The sequence below is a fragment of the Tubulanus polymorphus genome, chromosome 10 (assembly GCF_964204645.1).
Source record: "Tubulanus polymorphus chromosome 10, tnTubPoly1.2, whole genome shotgun sequence".
In the NCBI taxonomy this organism is placed as follows: domain Eukaryota; kingdom Metazoa; phylum Nemertea; class Palaeonemertea; order Tubulaniformes; family Tubulanidae; genus Tubulanus; species Tubulanus polymorphus.
In genome coordinates, this window is record NC_134034.1 from 8,610,031 (window position 1) to 8,631,051 (window position 21,021).

Genomic DNA, 21,021 nt, shown 5'->3' on the forward strand with positions numbered 1-21,021 from the left:
GATCCTCCTGAATAGATCGAGGACTTTGGGCATCGAGAGCACGTATTCTCTCCAAGACTGGACACGAAAAAGATGTCATCAGCCTATTACATGCCCAAGATATACACTTGAGCGAGATCGCTCAAATATCCCGCTTGGGTAATCACATTTACGAAGTGTCCTTCTCAAACCCCGAAAATGTCACTTCTATCGTCAATGACAACGAAGACACTGACATCATTCATAAAGGTATATCAGTGCGACTTAAACGCGCTGAAAATGTTACCACGGAATCTGACCAACTTACCTACCTCCATATCTACGGGACGCCTTACGAAATGTCAAGGGAGGACATAGAGCTCCTCAATCAATATGGCTTCTTAGCTAAGTCGTACAAACGCGGAACATTACGAGAACACCCACATATATTCTTGGGAGTACGACACTTCGCCGGTATAATAAAACAACCAATCTTTCGGACGATGTACGTTAAGAAAACCCGGCTAACTATAAAATACGAAGGCCAAGAAATTCAGCCCCCCCCCCCCTCTGTTATAACAGAAACCGCGGACATATAGCTCGCGACTGCCTGGTAACAACCCCGAAAATGCGATAAACCTACAAACCGAGACCTTTTCGTACACAGACGTGGCTAAGATCCCACTACCAAATCCAACTCAAGACGAACTTGACCTACCCGAAGAACATAAAAGCCTAGCCCCTGAAAGACAAACTCAAGACACAAGTTTTCAATCTATAGATAATAACGATATTTATTACCAGGAGCTAAAAAACCTACCCCTATACGAGGATGACGTCGCTATCAATACTCTGGAAGCCTTTGTGTCAGGCCCTACCCAGAAAACATCGACGTCTAGTGGAAAAAGACAACATGTGACGCCTAGTAGAAAAAGAGGAAAAACGAAGAGCACTATATAGATATAGTCTCCACTATATAGATGTCAGACGAGACCAAACAACCCCCTCCATGTTTGCTCTCTAAATACGGAGGGCCTGTCGACCAAAATTACAAACATAGTCCACCAATTAAAACACTACTCAAACACAATTAAGCTCCTCCAAGAAACTCACAATCTTAGCCTTAAACATTTTACATACCTAGAAAATAAACTCCGCATAATGATCTACAACAACCCGGGTACAAAACAACAAGCAGGCGCCATAACTACGTTTCCAAATTATCTACTTGCACCCTACTATACAACCTTAGAAATTCTTATACCAGGCCGACTCTCCACCCTTAAAATCAACGATAAAGATAATAGAACTCTACTACAAATCTATAACAAATATGCACCATCCGTATATGCAACCTTAACACTTCTTTGAAGATCTCAATGAAAAAATAAATACAAATAACATCCCCATCATTGTAGCAGGCGATTTTAAAATGATTCTCCAACCCATAGATAGCAGCAAATATCAATTAGTTAAAAATACAAAATCAGTTCTCCAAGCCCTGACCCTTATCATATCAAACAACATCCTAACAGACGTTTTCAGATATAATCACCCAAATAAACAAGAATTCACACGCACACCTAGAGGAAAATCCATCCATCGCCTAGCATCGACACGCCTCGACAGAATATATACTAACGATACACATATATTAAACTCATCGAACATAGAACACATACTTAGACCCTTCTCAACCACTGTGCCGTATTAATAACCATTCCCTTCCTGATCCCAATACCTACCGTTAAAACCCACACAGGCAAGAACCCAGACTTCTGGAAATATAACAACTCAATCCTAACCCACTTAAAATAAGAGAAAACATACAAGCCGAAATCGAACTATACATTAACCATAAGAAAACCTTAAAACCTCCATAAGACTCGTGGGATGAATTAAAAACCAATTTCAAAAACATCATAATCAAAACCTCCAGCCAAATCAATATAGAGCATTTAAACCAGGAAAAAGAACTAAACGAACAACTTATAACCAACACACAGATCTATAATAACACCAAGTGTAAACAAACACTCATCGAAATCAATCAGCTAAAAGAACAAATTAACAAATTGCAACTATATAGGAATAAAGGTCACCAGATACTATCCGGAGCCAAAACTCTCTTAGAAAATGAAAATAGTCCTCTATACATCCGAAAACTCTTAGACACTAACAATAAAAAAGCGCAAATTTATTCCCTCCGAGATAAAAACGACACACTACACAATAACCCAGAAAATATAAAAAAATCGCTGGAGAATTTTACCAGGAATTATACTCGAAATAAGATTTAAATGAAACCGACCAAGAAAATATCGTATCATACACAGACAAAAAACTGACCTTAGAAAAACTTATATCGATAGAGGAGACTTCCAATGCCCTCAAAGGAATGAGTAACAATAAATCACCAGGCCCCGATGGACTAACTAAAGAGTTTTACCTAACCTTTTGGAATTCAATCGGACCCGAATTTACTGAATTGTTCAATAACATTCTTTTTTTAAATTCACTAACAAAGTCACAAAAAACCGCCCACATCAAACTTATTCCGAAAAAAGGCGACACAACGCTAATTAAAAACTGGCGACCAATTTCGCTCCTAAATATCGATTATAAAATTCTAACAAAAGTTTTATCAAATAGATAAAAAAACAGTTCTATGTCACCTAACACACCCTGGTCAGACTTGCGGCATACCTAACCGACAAATCTTTGACAATATATATCTAGCCCAAGACATTTTCAATTTTTATAGAACCAAAAATACCGCCTACGCCATAATGTCAATAGACCAAGAAAAAGCTTTTGATCGATTAGACCATACCTTTTTGAAAAAAAGTAATCAAAAAACAAAATTTCGGCCCAAACTTCAGGAAATGGATAGATATTTCATATGAAAATCCAAATTCAAAAATTATTATTAATCACCAACTCACAGATCCAATAGAAATACAACGAGGCGTCACACAAGGATGCTCACTATCTATGCAACTTTTTACACTATGTATTGAAATAATAGGCAATATGATCCGACAAAATATAAATATTAAAGGAATTAGTCACCCCGGAGGGAAATCATGTACCAAATTAACCCAGTATGCAGATTACGTTAATACCTATATTACATATCTGGATGGAATGAAATTAATTTTTAAAAATATATGACGACTATGGCTTAGCCTCGGGATCAAAGATAAGCAGCGAAAAAACCGAAATCCTACTTACAAACCCCAATATTCAGAACCACAATCCAATAGAATATATAAAACCATACATAAAAATTCTCGGACTACCGATAGGACAAATTACAAATAAAGAACTTTGGACATCCATTATAGAAAAAAATAGCTAATACATTCAAGATCATGACCATTCGAAGCCTAAATTTCATTGAAAGAGCTAAACTAGCCAATACGTATATCCTCAGTAAATTATGGTAAATTGCTAAATTTCGGGAACCTCCAAAAGAATACATAGATCTAATTCAAAATAAACGTTTTACTTTTAACTGGAACGGCAAATTAGCCATCATATCAAGTGAAAACATGTACCAGAGTATCGATAATGGCGGATGCAATGTAACCAACGTTGCAAAAAAATTAAAAACGCACCTCATACAGAAAATTTCTAGAATCCCAACATTAACGCAACAAAATATTAGGCCCCCCTTCGGCTCGGACCAACTCGAATCAAAAAACTAATACTCCACATTAAAACTACCCCGATACCCATTAACCTAGTAGTACCCCCTTACAATAAAAACATTGCTACAATCCTCAACGAATTTGAAAAATCTAAAATTAAAATCTCTAACCCAGATACCAAAATGAGAGATATCTACAAACCTCTTGTCTTGAACACTAACGCTATTACCAAAATTCAAAGTAGGATCCCTGTCCCAAATTGGAAAAAAGTCTGGAGTACAGCTTGGGGAAAATTCTTACTCAATACATATCAAGAACTTAACTTTCGAATAATTCACAACGCACTACCAGTTTCGAAAGCCAAATATCTATCTAAATGTCCCCACTGCAAACTCAAAGAAACTATGAAACACGTTTTTATAGACTGTACATATACCAAAGAAACCCAAAATCACCTTAAAAAATATCTCCGAATTACCTCAAATTCCAAGATAGACTTGAACTATGAAATGGTATGCTATAACCACCTGAACTATACTCTTAAGTCAAAAACATTACAGCATGTGGAAATATCTTAATCGCAAACACAATGATACAATAAAAATTTTTCCAATCCAAACCTTCAAAGAAGATATTAAAAAATGCAAAAATATTACACCGACCACGACTTTACCATATACCCTTAATATCTTAAGCCGAAACACATATGAAATATACATCATAGCTATGTACAAAAGGTATAGCATCGATTCTATCAAACAGTCGTCTCAAGACCGACACACAACTCTACTATCTAGTTATTTAACCTGTCCAAATATATATTACATTGCTATATGTCTTATTTTTTGCGTGCTTATACACACATGTCCATGTATGTGTATGCATTTCCATGACAACCGACAAGACTACCTCTATCGAAACCTGGCCCGACACACACGCTTTTAAAGAATACACAAATTCGAGTTGTATACAACAGGCTGACTCGTACTACGACAACGGTTACCCGACACCCAAGCAGCAAAAACGACTGTCAGACATCCTACAATTCAAGACTAAGCATAAAGTAGATTGATACGTAATGATCTTTCAAAGGCAAATATATACATATACATGTATATAGAAATGTGTATATCAGTACATGCATATGTACATGTATACCCCTCTTAAAAATGGAGTTCAAGATAGAAAAGCCAACTATTAGAAACCCGAATATATGCAGATATAAACTATATGTATACACCGCTCCGATCTCTTACATACAAGGAGTGCATCAAATAATTGCTTCTGCGTAAGCGATCCGCCAAAATCGTCCTTTGTATTCCCCTAGTCTATTGCATTTTTATGTATATTATATTTATATGAAGGAAAGAGTTTAACGGCTTTTCCATTCTTTAATCGCTTCTACGAGGATATTTTTTAACCATAAACTGTCAGATATCTGACAGTCTATCACCTCATAGATGATCGCCGTCACGCCGTCTTTAAAAATCGGAAAATGTACTATTTGTATCTGTGTATATATGTAAAGCATAAAGCTCTACATTCTAGACGAATACTTTTAATTTGAAATTTAAAATCACTCTCCCCACCCCATGCATATACCGGTACCCCCAGTAGACACACGAGTGTAAAGTCGCACCACCCGGATTTCCATCGCCCCGACATTGACGACGAAAATCTATGCAATGTTTGGTCTACATGGTGCACCGCTTACATACTACAGCTAGAGCATGGATCGGATAGCATATCCCAGCTCTTTTCTCTATATGAAACTTCTTACAGATCATATCAGATCCAAACTTGGAGTAACCCACTCCAAGATCCAATGCACTCCATAAATTCAAGCTACTAGTTCTGCTTAATAAACTATGATTCCAGCTGTTCCCCCTCCAACTTACATTAAGAGCACATGGTTGTTAGAGTGTGTACTGCTGTGTCAAATAGCTACACACCATATAATACCCAATTTTTTCATATGTGGAAACCTCCCCTTTAAATCACCGTTGCCTAGATAGAAAACTTTCGCATTAGACATAAACCGATCAAAATGGCATTAAACACTGTGCAGATCCATGGCGTGTGATGCTACAGCTACACACCATGGATCAATACTATATGATATCTACACCTTATACTCCAGATTGTACATAATATGCATACCCAAGGCAGTGACCCATCGAGCAACAGAGAAACAGCCTCAGTCTCCTATATGACCAAACCCTGTATATATCTATACTATAAGCGGCTAGGCGTCTCAACTTTGTAATGCGTAATCTCCGTTCGTGTGGCTTCGATTACCCGTTGAGTGGTATGGATTGAAAGAGGGTGGTCTGATCTGTGTTTTAAAAATCGATTTCGTGACAATACGATAAAGTTTAGGTAGACTTTGGGACCATTTAAGTTTGGAAGCTCCACGTGTCGTCACTGCGCGCGATGATCGAAACAAACATTTGAGCGTCAGCTGTTGCTCGGTTTTTGTATAGCGTGCTTGACTTCAGAGACGCTGATGACCTCAATTCATCTCTCTGCCCACAGAGACGCGGGTCACCTCGCGGGCAATCTAATGGTAGAGATTACTGCGATGTGAGCATCGGCTGTTGCTGGGTTTTCTACAGAAACGTAGGTGACCTCAATTCGCCTCTGCCTGGGGAATTTAATAGTGGAGATTACTGTATGTATTCAGACTCACCACAGCGCCACTTCTTTAACAAAGAAAAGCGTGCCAATCCATTCTTCTAAGAATCACCGAGATTTAATAGCCTGATTTGTCATTGTCGTCGGATTGAAAGGTATGCAAAAGCGTCATTCATTGACTGTTACACGATGTCGTTGGGTCTTTAGAAGTCATGTTAAAAAACGTATTCAATTGTTTGGAATGTAAATTGAAACCAACTCAATTCAATTCAATTCAATTCAACTCATTTCAATCAATTCAATTCAATTCAATGTAGCAGTGCATCAGCCAAAATGGCGGATGTCATTCGGTTGCCTTTTTTGTGTCATACAGTGTCTTTATTCTATTTCAGATTTGTCCTGTAATCAGTGTTTGTGTTTGTGATTGTGACTGACAAGCTTTATTACACCTTGCTGCAGTATTTGGCAGAGGTAATTATCTTATGGTAATGGCTTTAACGTTTAATTTAACATACACTTTAATTTAAAATAATTCACAATATTGTAATGGTTTAAACTAAATAGTGAAGACATTAATTGAAATGCACACATTACTCATTTTTGTGCTATCATCTTTTCAAATGAGCCTTGGATTTTGGGGCAAAGTAGGCAAAATAATTAAATGCTGTAACATTTTAAATGTAACTGTCATGCAGTTTCTTACATTTGTTTCTCTTACATTTCATGTTCATTCATTTTATTTAAACTCAATATCAATTCTCATAGCCACTACTTTGCCCTAAAACTTTGCACTAATACTCACAAAGCAAGGCTAATACAATCCTTTATGTCCCCACCACCACAGCTGTTATGCGATGTAAGTATGGATGGGTTTTAAAGGCATTCAAATGTCTTAATTTTACTCTAATGGAAAACTACTATTTTTTGTAGATGTCTGAGAATATTTCGCTCAGTGTCAATGAACTCAAGACTAAAGTCGACAATTTGCAAGATATCCTAACCAAAGAGCTGGCACTAACTGAAGTTCAGCTACATAATGCAATCCAAAAAAACGACATCAGTAAGTTAGACACTGATACGATAGCCGAAACCAGGCTTAGAGTGAAAAACGTTTGCGGTGATATCAAACAGCAACTGGGGCAGCTCCATACTGACTGCAGAGTTACTGTAGCTAAACTGAAATCACTGAATGCAAGATTCAGTTCTCCATCATAAACAAACCTGGCAACGTCCACGCTCCTTAAAAACAAAAGGGCAGAAGACGAAAGCACTGAAACCCCTGCTACAGCGAAACGGCAGTGCTTTGAAATTTCGAGTGGAGACGATGCCAGTCTTTCCAATGCACTGGATACATCGCAGGCCGAAAAAGGCACCGGAGGTCGATGTAACCCAAACTGAACATCTGACGGAAAAAGAGGCTAAGGCATTGATCCACTCAGAATAGATGTGCTTTTAATAAATTCATTTATTTCTTTCATTGCAGACTTCATTTAATTAATTTCTCATTGGTCTCTCTAAAAAAATGCCTCGGAAGATATCAGCTTTGGGTAGAAGCACCCCCAAAACAAAACGTGTCCAGCGTCATCGTTCGGCTACAAATGAATCAAACCTGGAAGAACAAGCTAATGTTGACAATATAATTCATACATGTGAACTCATAACACTTTATCCCATGCCTGTTTGCAGCACACAGTATGTAGATGGTCGTTCTCACAACAATATGGCTGTGGGCAAAATTATAAAACAGTGCTGTGGCAATGGTAAAGTAGCTCCACCAGTTTATCCAACACCACCTCAGTATTTAAGTGACTTGATAACTGGAAAGCTGTCATTGTCAAATCATTTTTTGCACAACATTCGTACCTATAATACAGCTTTCCAAATGACAAGTTTTAGGTGCAAAGTATCTCGACAGACAGGTTGGAACCCCTCATTTGTTGTTCAAGGTCAGATATGCCATCGTATTGGCAGTTTACACCCCACCCCTGGTGAAACACCTAAATTTCTTCAACTATACTTTCTGGATAATTTGACTCATACAGTCATGACCCGCCATAGTCTTTCAGACATTTTGGACAAATCTGTCCTAAAATCACTCAATGAAATGCTTCATGCCTGTAATACTTAAGTATCATCTCCTAAAACTGCATCAGAAATTATTGATAGTGCTCCAATTCCTAACCTCGATACAACAAACAAGTAAGCAGTGAAATAGGTATATTAATGCCAAACGAGCCAACTGGCAGTAGAGATATTGTCCTAACATACAAGGATGGACCACTTCAAAGAATATCGGAGCTGCACAGATCGTACGATGCGCTGCATTATCCATTGTTATTCCCTTTCGGCACTGATGGCTACAGCATATACCTTCAGAATACACATGGCAAGAAGATTACTCAGCAATAGTTTTACTGCTACCAGTTTATGTATCGTCAACCTGACATCTCACCTACACTTTTGCAGGAGGCTTTTTCAACAGTTCATAGTTGATGCCTACTGCAGGATGGAGACTGAACGTTTAAATTATATACGCCGAGAACAACGGTCACTGCGTACTGATTGCTACAATTCACTCCGTGACAGCATATCATCATCCGATTCTGATCCACAGTGTTTAGGGCAACGCATTATACTTCCCTCTTCATTAATTGGGAGCTCACGATATATGCATGAAAAACAGCAAGATACTGTAACCTATGTACGCCTATTCGGTCGCCTAGACCTCTTCATAACATCAACCACAAATCCAAAATGGGCAGAAATTACAGACAATCTTCCCTCAAATCAGCCATCGGCTGATCCTACTGACATTGTTACACGGGTCTTTCATTTAAAACTGAAAAAAAACTTATAAAATGTCTACGAAATGGTGCATTTGGTTCCGTTAAAGCATGGCTTTACAGCATTGAATTTCAAAAAAGGGGTTTGCCTCACGTCCTACTGTGGCTGTACAATGACAGCAAAGACCCGATGACATTGACTTATTTGTGAGTGCCGAAATCCCTTCACCTGATGAAGAGCCCCATTTGCACAACTTGGTTAAAACACACATGGTACATGGGCCATGTGGTGTCACAAACCCAAAATCGCCCTGCATGAAAGATGCGGGGATGGGAATATCCCGCGGTTCCCCGCGTTTTTGGACGACGAAATTATTAGTTTTCCAATTCATGCAAATCTGATGAGAAACGGGGGGGGGGGGGGTAGTGTTGCCCAACGGTGATTGAGCGACGAAGTTTGAAGACTTCGTCAAGCTCTCCCTCCCTCCCTCCCTCCCTCCCTCCCTCCCTCCCTCCCTCCCCCTCCCCCCTTAGATTGGCTTGCGATGGATGCCGCGGCTAGCATAAAAGAGAAATTTAAATCCGAGTGGATGGACAAAGTGGTCACCTATCAAGACCACAAAATGATATTAGGGGACTGTTTCAAAAAGGTTCCTGTTGCCGGTGTTATTGAATGTAGAGTCTGCAACGGCCACCGAGTAAAATATGCGACTCGTGGTGTGAATGCTCTTACAGATCATCTGAAATCGGCAACCCATTTGAAGAACCAGAAATCTGTTAACACTGTTCCGATCACTGAGCATTTGGAAGCCCTGCCACTCGAGAAGCCCTCTTGTTCAACTGGCACAGTGAATAAACCCAAGCATCATGCATTGATGGCCGATCGTATATCATCTACAGAGGTACTGGCCTAAATTAAAACATTTGCTACAGCAGAAATTATAAAGTGCGAGGTGCCATTCTGTTTTCTGTACCTAGTATAAAAATTAGGTTTACCCTGCCGTTGTGCTCATAGAATAAAGTTTTTAAAAATTATGACAACTGTGATTTTATACGACTTTCAGGGCCAGCTATTTTTAATACAAGCCAATTTTCATCTTCCAGGCACTGTATTTGGCCTTCATCGCAGACAATAATTTGGCATTATCCTTGGCCCCTAAGCTAGTGAACTTGGTGAAGAGCGTTGACCAAACTGCTGTTAAAGAAGTTAATCTTTCAAGGCATAAGGCCAGTTGCTCAAAGGTTGGTTAGAGTTAACCAGTGGATAGTTGACATATTGACAATTAAAAGCTCATTGTAACTATGGTATTTATCCGCTGGTTATCATTAACCAACTTTTGAGCAACTGGCCCCAGGCTACACGTACGATGAGCGTCATTGACTTATATTCCTCTGTTCTCCCGATTTTGAAATCCTACGTCTGTGTGTTTCAGGGAGAGGATACTCTCGTCCATAAGCTCCATGAAAAACAGTTGAAGGTATTCCGTGAATTTATCGGTTGTTTTGTAAAACCAGATAATATTGTCAACAAGTCTGCTAAGAAATTACTTGAACTTGACTTAAAGATGAAAAAATCCAGTACAAAACCGTGTGACATGTTTGTTGGCGAAGAAACTGTCAAGGAACTAAACACCGAGGATGGAACTACAAAGAAAAAATTCTTTGCTGAAAACGGCGTTAATAGCTTGCAGGGTGTATATGCAAGGTAAATTACCAATCAACAGTCCTGTCCTGAAAGCGCTGGCATGTATCGACCCTTGCATAAGGTCAAATTCCCGTTGCCACCAAAGACTTAAAGGCATTAAAGGAAAAGTTCAACCTGGGGCGTTTCATCAAACGTGGTGATGGAGATTTTTACAGTGAACTGATGAAATTTGAGTATGAGGAAGGCCCAGGGAAAATAGATAGCTGGTGGCATGCCGTTATGAAAACGGGAGAATATCAATGTCTGTGTGCCGTGGTCAGAGGGGCTCTCAGCATATTTCATGGACCACAGGTTGAGGCTTCATTCGAAATTATGAATAATCTTTTGAACAAAAAAAACGAACAGATTGGACAAAGGAACCTACTCGGCCTATCAGTCAGTCAAATATGCATTACAGGCAAAAGGACAATCCGCCATTCAGCACTTTGCTCGTCCGGACGTGCATTAAATGCACGTCCGGACGAGCTATAATATAGCTGCATTGATAAGAGGCTCTGTCAGAAAATGCGCATTGCTGCAAAGAAACACAAAGCTAAGAGGGCAAAATCTGTAGAGTTGAAGACTCAGGTATTGGCGAAATATCAGCTCACCGCCGTCAAAAAGATCAGCAAGAGAAAAGCCAGCATGGCACATGAAGAAAATATTAGTAATTAGAAGATGGCGTTTTCAGATCAGAGGTCGAGACACCACTCATCACCACAAGTAATTTTTTCCCCTAATAAATGGGAGATAGAAAAGCATTCTTAGCAACAATAAATAACAGAATTAAACCAGCAAAAAAACAATTTGAAATAAAAAAGTTAGTTGATGTTACAAAAGAAATTGAACATAAAATATTGAAATTAGAAAAGATAAAAACTAAATATGGAGAGAAAGTATCAGCTAATTTAAGCTACTGTAATGTTAGTACATCGCGAGAATTTAAAGTATTTTTACCCGATAAATGGGTTTCATTGAGTACAGAGGAATTGAAAGATTTAGAAGGATTTAAAATAATCTATCATGGGAAAAATGAAGACGGTCATCATGATTTAGAAATTGTTGATTAAATAAGAAATAAAAATAATGAATATCTAGAATCCAAAATGACCTTAATCGTTTTACGAACAACTACAATCATACAGTCAAACATCTGTTACATGTTATTATAAGAGAGTGCTTCATTTGAATATTGATCAATCAAACAGGTGTTGCACAACATTGTTGTTATATTGGATAGCTAGCAGTTATATAATAAGCACGCAGTACATACAACACACACAGGACAGGAGGATAGTCATTCTCTCTCGTGATTAAAAGGAATATTTCAATGTTTTTACGGTAAGTTTTAGCAAAACCACCCGACCTGACTCGCAGAGTTTTTAGGGGATAAGTGTCCCGTTATTGAGAGGCGCCACGAGATACCTATCCCCAAGCATTTCTACTTACACCCCTGTGACCCACACCTCGCCAATTCTCCTTCAATGGTTGACAGGAAACACATTATATTAAAGGCGCCTAATGCATTTCCTATCAACCCCTTACCCCCGAAAGGAGGATCGAAAGTCGAAACTGAAGGAGAACCACGGAGGGTGGACAAAGGTGCATTTTCGAAATGCCCCTGCAAGCCAAGCCCGGCGGCACTCCAGTGGTTGAATGAATTGCCTTATATACTTAGCTAAAACACCTAAGTAAATGTTGCTGGTGCTAAAAAATTGTGAAATTTGAAATTATGAATTATTCCGAATGAAAAGAATATAAGAATGAAAACTGATAAATGAATTGTTCATTTATTATAGAAATATTTTTACTTTCAATATTCGAAAATGTTATAACTCCAGTTGATAATAATGTCATAAATCCACCTAATTGAAATGATAAATATCCAATCCGTTTATTTAATTCAGTCATAACTAAATAATCATTTTTTAAATCGGAATATAATCGATTTTCATCTTCAATTGGAAGTATATAATTACATAATTTACTATAACCTTTTACTACATTTTCTGATATCGCGTCATTAATTCTAGCTGTTCTCGCGGCTTCATAAATCTTAAATAATCTAATAATTTCATCTGATTTCATTGTATCTAATTCATTATAAGTTAAATTTTTACCGACAAAATTTTTACATTTTCCAGATGCTATTAATATTTCTAATTGATGTTTACAGTAAAGATAATATTCATAATTATTATTTGTTGTAACATTATTTAAAGCACCATCATCTGGAATTAATTTGTTTTCTGTTATTCCTAAATCATCTAAAGTATTTTCAATTGGAACATCACCATTTTTTGATTTTATTTTCTTTTCACCTACCATTTATATAACAAAAAAATTAGTTGTGATGTTGCAACTAGAATTCAACTAGAATGTAACAAGAATTCAACTAGATTAACAAGCTAGTTGAAATATTGTTACTTTTTTTTATTTCTTGTTAAATCTAGTTGATTTTTGTTCCAACTACCAATAACTAGAATTCAACTAGAATGTAACTAGAATTAAACTAGATAAACAAGCTAGTTACAATATTGTTAAAATCTAGTTGATTTTTGTTACAACTACCAATAACTAGAATTCAACTAGAATGTAACTAGAATTCAACTAGATTAACAAGCTAGTTGAATTTAAATAAATTCATATTTAAATGGGTGTTGTAATCTAAATAGTAATTTTGATATTTTAATATTTTTCAACTTATCCATATATTCATTATGTAAATCATGTGGAATAATATCATTTTCCTCAAGTGCATTTTTCATCGATTTTCTATCTTTATTGTAGAATAAAACTAGAAATCTAATGTTTTCTCTAAAGTCTTTAACAATTGAATTATATTTTTGATTTAAAACCAAAGTTGTTATCCCAAAATGTCTCCCAGAGAAAGCTAAATAACATAACTCACTTTCTCTCACTTTTGAATCATGTAAATTTGCACAATCATCTATAATGAATAATGTATTTGATCCTTTATAAATATCTATTGCTATTTTAATACAATTATCTAAATTTTCTTTTACTGTTTTAGGATCTAATATAATAAATTTATTATTTCTAGTAATATTTCTATCATAAGTTTGATTAAATTCATATGTTGGACAAAATAATACTATATTATCAAAATAGTTTTTATAAACAGTTTCTAATAAATTTAATATAAAATAAGTTTTTCCACAATTTGTTACACCAGAAATTAACATATTATGAGGTTCAAATATAAATAATTCCTTATTCATTTATATATTTTTAATTTTACTTGACAATATCCATTCATTGAATTTATCTGGCCATCCAACCCATTTTACTAAAGAATATTTTTTTCTTTTAATAGTTTTTGTTTTTAATACTTTTTCAATTTTATATTCTTGTTCTAGATTTTCGGTAGTTAAACTCAATTCTTCTTCGTAAAAGTAGCCATCAACTTCTTCACTATCTAAATCTTCTAATTTATAGACATATGGTTTTGTTGTTATTACCTTTTTTATTTTATATATTTCTCTAGTAAAATTTCGATCGTATCCTTTGTCAAATATCTTTTTATACTTAGAAATTCTAACATTTTGACCAACTTTAAATTTAGGTTCACCAAAATCATTTACAAGAAATGCTCCATATAAATTATTCCAAACAATTTCAGCATTTTCAGGTTTTCTAGCGTCAATAGGTTTCATTCCAATAGAAGAATGATAAGAATTATTATATCCTTCCATCAATTTTGGTAAAACATCAATCCATTTAAAAGTATTATTTGCTGTAAATTATTTCCACATTCTTGTTCTTAATGTTCTATTAAATCGTTCAACAACTGCTGCTTTATCCGATTTTGTTGAAAAATATTTAATATTATGATTATCTAAGAGTTCACGAACAAGTGAATTATCAAACTCTTTTCCATCATCAAATTGTATTTTTTCTGGTTTTAGTTTATCATCCGAAAGAAATTTTCTTAAAACATTTGATGTTTGTACAGCATCTTTTCTATAAAGTGGGAAGCTCCATACATAACGACTAAAATATCAATTATATTCAATAACCACCAATAATCATCATTATCTTTCTTCATATCAATTAAATCTCCTTGCCCCTGTTGATCTACATAACTTACCATAGTTTTACGAGTTTTATATTTTCTAACAATTTTTTTATGTGTTGTGTATGTTGGTTGTTCTAACATAAATTCATTTATATCTTTATATTAAACTAAATCTTGTGGGATTATCTTAACTAATGTACATCTTAACTGTACAGAAGAATAAGCAACCGAACTCTCAGGGTTGTAATATAAATTTCTTAAATATTGTTCTTTAGTATTAGGAGTTTTTTTACCGCCCATTTATATATCGTTAATTTTAACTTTATATTAACTTTATATTTCTAATATTGAATACTATCTAATTGTGAATTCACAATATTTAATTGTGCGTCAGATATAATATAAATGTGCATTTTGAAATTTTTGTCTCCTCTTTTCTTCGCCATGAATAATTGTATTCCATCTTTAGTGTTCTGTAATTTCTTCCCAGAACCATGTAATGAATTATCCTCTGTTGTTCTAAAATCTAACCATAATGCATATTTATTGCCGGTATAATAATCAATTTGATTAATATTACAATTTTCAAATGATTTTACTTTTTCATTCATAAAATGTTTTCTAATTTCTGGCCATTGATCAATCATCCTCATTCCTTGACAAAATATTTTATTTGCTATTCCTTCAATAGTTATTTCTACTTTTGTTATTTCAGGAGTATAATAATTATCAACCTTTATTGCGCCATTAGAATATGTTGCAATGGTAAAAAATATTAATATACCTTTAATAGATCTTCTTGGGAAGTAAATATTCTCATTAATTATTTCATCATTTGCATTAATAGTTACAGTTTTAAATTTATCAATATAATCATATAATAATGAAAATCCTTGATTGTATTGAGTTTGAATTGTGCTAGCAATATTTTCATTAGTTACTGTGTCATATTCTAAACATATATTCGATAATTTATATCCCATATCTTTAACAACGCTAGATAATACAATTTCATTTACAGGAGCAAATGTTATCTCAAATATAATATCTTCTTGAATTACATATTTATATAAAGGTGCATTATTATTTATCAATTCAAAGTCAAATGGAATTTTATATTTGCTTCCATAAATCTTTTTTATCAAATTATCTGTGGCACGAGTTACTATTGCGTCATTAGCTCCTGATTAATTTATTATGGTTTTCTGATTGGATGCCTTGAAATATCATATTATTTCTATTTTCTTTAGTTAACCCTAAATCTTTATAATGCATAAATAAATTATAATCATCTAATGAGAAAACTGTTTCTGGACCAATCTTTATAGTTAATTTTTTAATCAAATATCTCCCAACATTATCAACAACATAATTATTATTATGACCAATTACTTTTATGAACATAAAAAGTATTTTGTGTTAATCTAGGAATTCTAACATATAAAGTTTCATCGGGATTAATATTTAAAGGATTATGAGTAATTATATGATGTGATATTTCTGCTTTAATAGCATTAGATATTCTAGAAATCTTAGAAGGACTTATATAACTCCCACTCATTTATTTAACAAAAAAATTAATTATTTATTTTTTATCATGTTTATTTTTTATTATTTTTTCTTGATATTTTTTGATATCATATTCACTAACCCAAAAATAATAGCACTTACAACTGTAATTAAAAATAAAATAGTATGTTCAGCACCAAAGTTAATAATGTTTCCTGCAGATTTCAATATGAAACCAACAATTGATGCAATAATTCCTGGTAAAGCTGCAGCAGATTTTTTTAGATAATTCCCATAAATATTTTGCTAATTTCTTTAAACCATCCTTAACTTTATCTTGTATAGAATTATTATTATCTGGGGATTTATCCGGTTTATTGGGAGTAGGAGTAGGAGTAGATTTCAAAGCATTTGATATTGCTAAACCTATTGTTGTAAACAACATAGTTACAGCTGTTAGAATTGAAAGAATTGTGATTCCTTCTAATTTAAATAATAATTTTATTCTATCCTTCAATGATATTTTAGAATTTGGTTTTAATAGATATCTTTTAAAAACATCTTTTAATCTTTTGAAATTATTACCAAATTCTTTTAATAATATATCTCTTTCACCTTTCAGTACTTCTAAATTATCTTTTAAATTATTAATTTCTTTTTTAAAACCTGATTCTTTTTGTCTATATTCCATTTTAATTTTTTCTTTAATACTTTTTATATTTAATTTTGAACTTATACCAGTTAAAACACTTGAACTTAATCCTAACACGCCAATTGATATAGCTAAAGGTGTTAAAGGACTGAATATTGCTAGAAATGTTATTACAGAACTAATTGTAACCGAACCACTTATAATCAAATAATATATAATTTAACTTTTTAAATATTTTTTCTTTTTTATCTTTAAGTCACTTTCAAATTCTAATATTTGTTTTTCTAAATATATTTTTAATTTAGTTTTATTTATAACATGAGGAATAATATCAATACTATCAACTTTATCTTCCATTTATTTGGAAAAAAAAACTACTTATTAGTAATTAGTAAATTTATATGCTACAAATATAACAATAACTGTTCCACCTAAAATCCAAATTATTTCATATTTCTGTTGTTCTTTACTTGGGGAATAATAATCTGATAATTTAATAATAATCTAATAATTTTTACTCGATGTTATTTCGACCACATGGAATATATCACATTGTCCCCCCCCCCCTCCACTTCATATATCTTTAGGTTTAGGCCTTTTATTCTTCAACATGCTGGAGGAATGCTGTAGAGCGAAAGATAATTCCTCTTTGGGAGACAGGGATTTGGCCCTATATTCACAGTGGCAAGAATGCTCCAAAAAAGTTCAAGATCCACAGAAATCACTCGATGACTCTAAACTTTCGATACAAAAATGTAACGAAACATTAGACCTTTTGAAGAAGGCAAAATCACGAGGCCGGTGTCCAATAAATTGTTCGTCGAAAGTATGTATTATACGTACAATTCCCAATGCTATGCGGAACAATTTCATCGAATGCAAAGATTGTTCTTCGCCGTATCACAAACAGTGCGTTCTCAATCTCAGTGATCGGGATGATTTTAGATGCCTTGAATGTATTTCAGGCCGGCGATCTTCAGCTGAAACAATAATAAAACATAAAACTGATGAAATAAAATCATTGAATGCAGATTCGAACAGAACCAAATCTGAAATAACTACAGCTCGTCGTGAATTGAGCGGGATATTCACTAAAGTTAATGCGTCAATTGGTCCAATGACGAAGAAACTAAACGAGATTCTTCATGATATCGGAGTGGATAGGCAAGCCTATCACTCAAATAGTTTTGTGGGAAACCATATCCACAAAATGTTGAAAATTGATGAAACAAACGGTATTAATAACCCTCAAAAACTTTGTAGTGTTCTCGAGGGTCACGAAGAATACGAAATATTTTACGAACTATTTCACCGATTTCATAAGATGTACTCACTTTATACGGCTGCACGATTTCTCTCTCACAACGAAATAGATCTGCTTGAGAACATGTGTCACGATTTTGGCATATTCTTCACAAAAAAATTCCCTACATCAACGATTACACCTAAGCTCCACATGCTAATATTTCATGTACCAGAATTCGTCAGAATTTGGGGATCCATCGGCATCTTCAGTAAGCAGGCACTTGAATCGATTCATGCAAGTATGAATAATGACGTGCGAACATACTGCACAATCAGGGATAAAGTTCACCGGGCTGAACTTCTATTTATAAACCAAGGTTTATACTCAACAAAAACGTTGAAGTTCGATTCCCTTAGCCGAAAATGCCCTTGCGGAGGCTTTTATATGAAGCAGTCGTCTGATAGTTCAGTAAGGACCTGTAAGACTTGCAAGAAATCTAGCACCTGAAAAGTAAGAAAGTACAATAGTTAGGCTATCTTGTATAAATCTATTTTTCCATGATGTCATATGGTTTTTTTGATATTTGGAAATGAGTAATTATTGCTAAATATTACGAATGTAAATGCTAACTTTACTTAAAAAATGAAATTATATATAGTAGGCTCAGTAAAATAAAGTACACTACAGTGAAATGATTGGTTGTCTAAGTTTTTTGTCGTACTGTTGACGGGAAAACCAGATTTTCAGAATATTTGTGCCAGAATCGAATGAGTTTGTGGATTTTGGTATCACGAGAGGTGCGGATTTGCAGCAATCCAAAGCAAGCATGGGGCCCGCACCTCTCAAGGCCCATGCTATTTGTATTTACACTTGGTTGTTTTTCTTCTATTGCTTTCTTTTCTGTGAAAAAATGAACAATGAATTGAATTTGACCTACTTTTTACTTGCAGTTGTGAGTCGAACCTACCAACTGCAGCTGCACGAATAGGCTAGCGTACTCAAATCATAATGTCTGTTGTCGTTGGTATGATTATCAAAATTAGCAGGTCACCTGTGTCGTGTCCGTAATGTGGAAACAAACAGGGATTTATTTGATTCGGTCCCGTCATCAGCGAAAACTGCCGTCCGCCATTTTGCTCCTATCATGTGACCGCGAGGAAATAATCAATCGATAAAGTATTTCACAATTTATAATTCAAATCATACATAATGGTATTATGTTATGGAAATAAGAATTCATTTCATGTAAAAAGAAATTGAAAATCTAATTGTTTTCGAATTTGATGTGATAAACGAAAACTCGCGCGACCGGTTACCAGAGCGCGACAGATGGCGCTCCACGCATAATTAAAAAGGTCAAGGTAGTCGAAAATTACTATTACGTCTACTGTCGTGCTTTCTTGGGACTAAATTCTATATTCGTTATATCCAATGAATCGTTGTAATCCGTTGTAATTTCGTTGTAACGAAGTTCCACTGTGTATTCATACAGCTGCAACCAGTAAGATCAAGGATCTTCCTAAATAGTATTTAGTTAAACTTAGCAACCATGATTTGAAGAAGTTTCGAAATGTTTGGTGAAGTTGTCAGAAGTAAGCTCGATATAGATCAGCCATCAAGTTCGAATAATTTTATTGCATAATCTTCAACTTTTTATCTTCAGAAGTATGCCTAAAACAATTCCCCGATTCAACAGAAAATGACGTCGAGGAAATGATAAGCGATGAACTTAAGTACGCTCCACACCAGCCTAGAGGCAGTTTTTACGAGGTAAATTGATGGGAAGCTTATGGCCTCGGTAATTTTCTAATGAAACAATTATCTATGCTTTCTCAGGCCACAGGCGCTGGTCTATAGCTATGCATCGACATTGCCACACGTTAGACAAAATGCACAGCTTAAATTGTCATTATTAGGCAATCAGAAATCCTGTTTTATTTTAACCCGGGTATTCCCATTTATAGTTCCTCCTTGAAATTTGCCTCAACAACGAGCAATCAGATTGGTGCCGCAACTTTTCGCATGTACCTGTGCAACCGCTCTACAGTAACTGTGGCAGGGGTTCGTAGTGTTCGTGGGAGTGTAGCGATGCCATCAGGTTCGACAACTGTATAATATGGCTTTTTCGGTGCCGTAGATATGGATGCTATGATTTGCTAATAAGCTATCGAATTAGATTTTATTCTGACAAAACACATCAAATCAAATCAAAGCAATTTTATTCGTCAAATTCAATTCATTCAGACGAAAAATTATCAAATCCAATTAAATATTATACATCAATAATATCAAATCCAATTAAAGTTTTATTCAATATATAAATAATTAATGGCGCATCGTTGAGGACATAAAACATTTGTTTATGCCAATTACCTGTCTGTGTTACTTTAAAAAACATGATTGTACTGGTGTGAAATAGAAAGCAGAACAAGTGTCACAACGTATATAGATATCATCCAATTACCAGTTTAAGTCAATACATTGGTCCATTATATTATTCATGTTGATTAATGATTTGTGTGACTAACGTTATCATTAATTCATTCATTTCAGGCGAAGAGAGCTGCTGCTGTTGGGCAGTAAAGTGCTTTTATTATTCTGTTTGTTGGTGTTGGCTCCTAATTTATGAATAAATGTTTATGTTTATTATTGGTATCATTAATTGCATTTGTTGGTTGTTGCAATGGCTGTGATTACGGTTGCGGAAACATTGTAGCAATAATAGTTGGATATCATTTAGAGGATTGTCACAACGTTATTTAAACATCAAGACACTATTTACGTCGTTTGTCAAATATTAAACAGAGGTTGGGAATGTTGTTTAAACGTTGTTGTAACGTTTTCAGTAAGATCTAGAAAACGC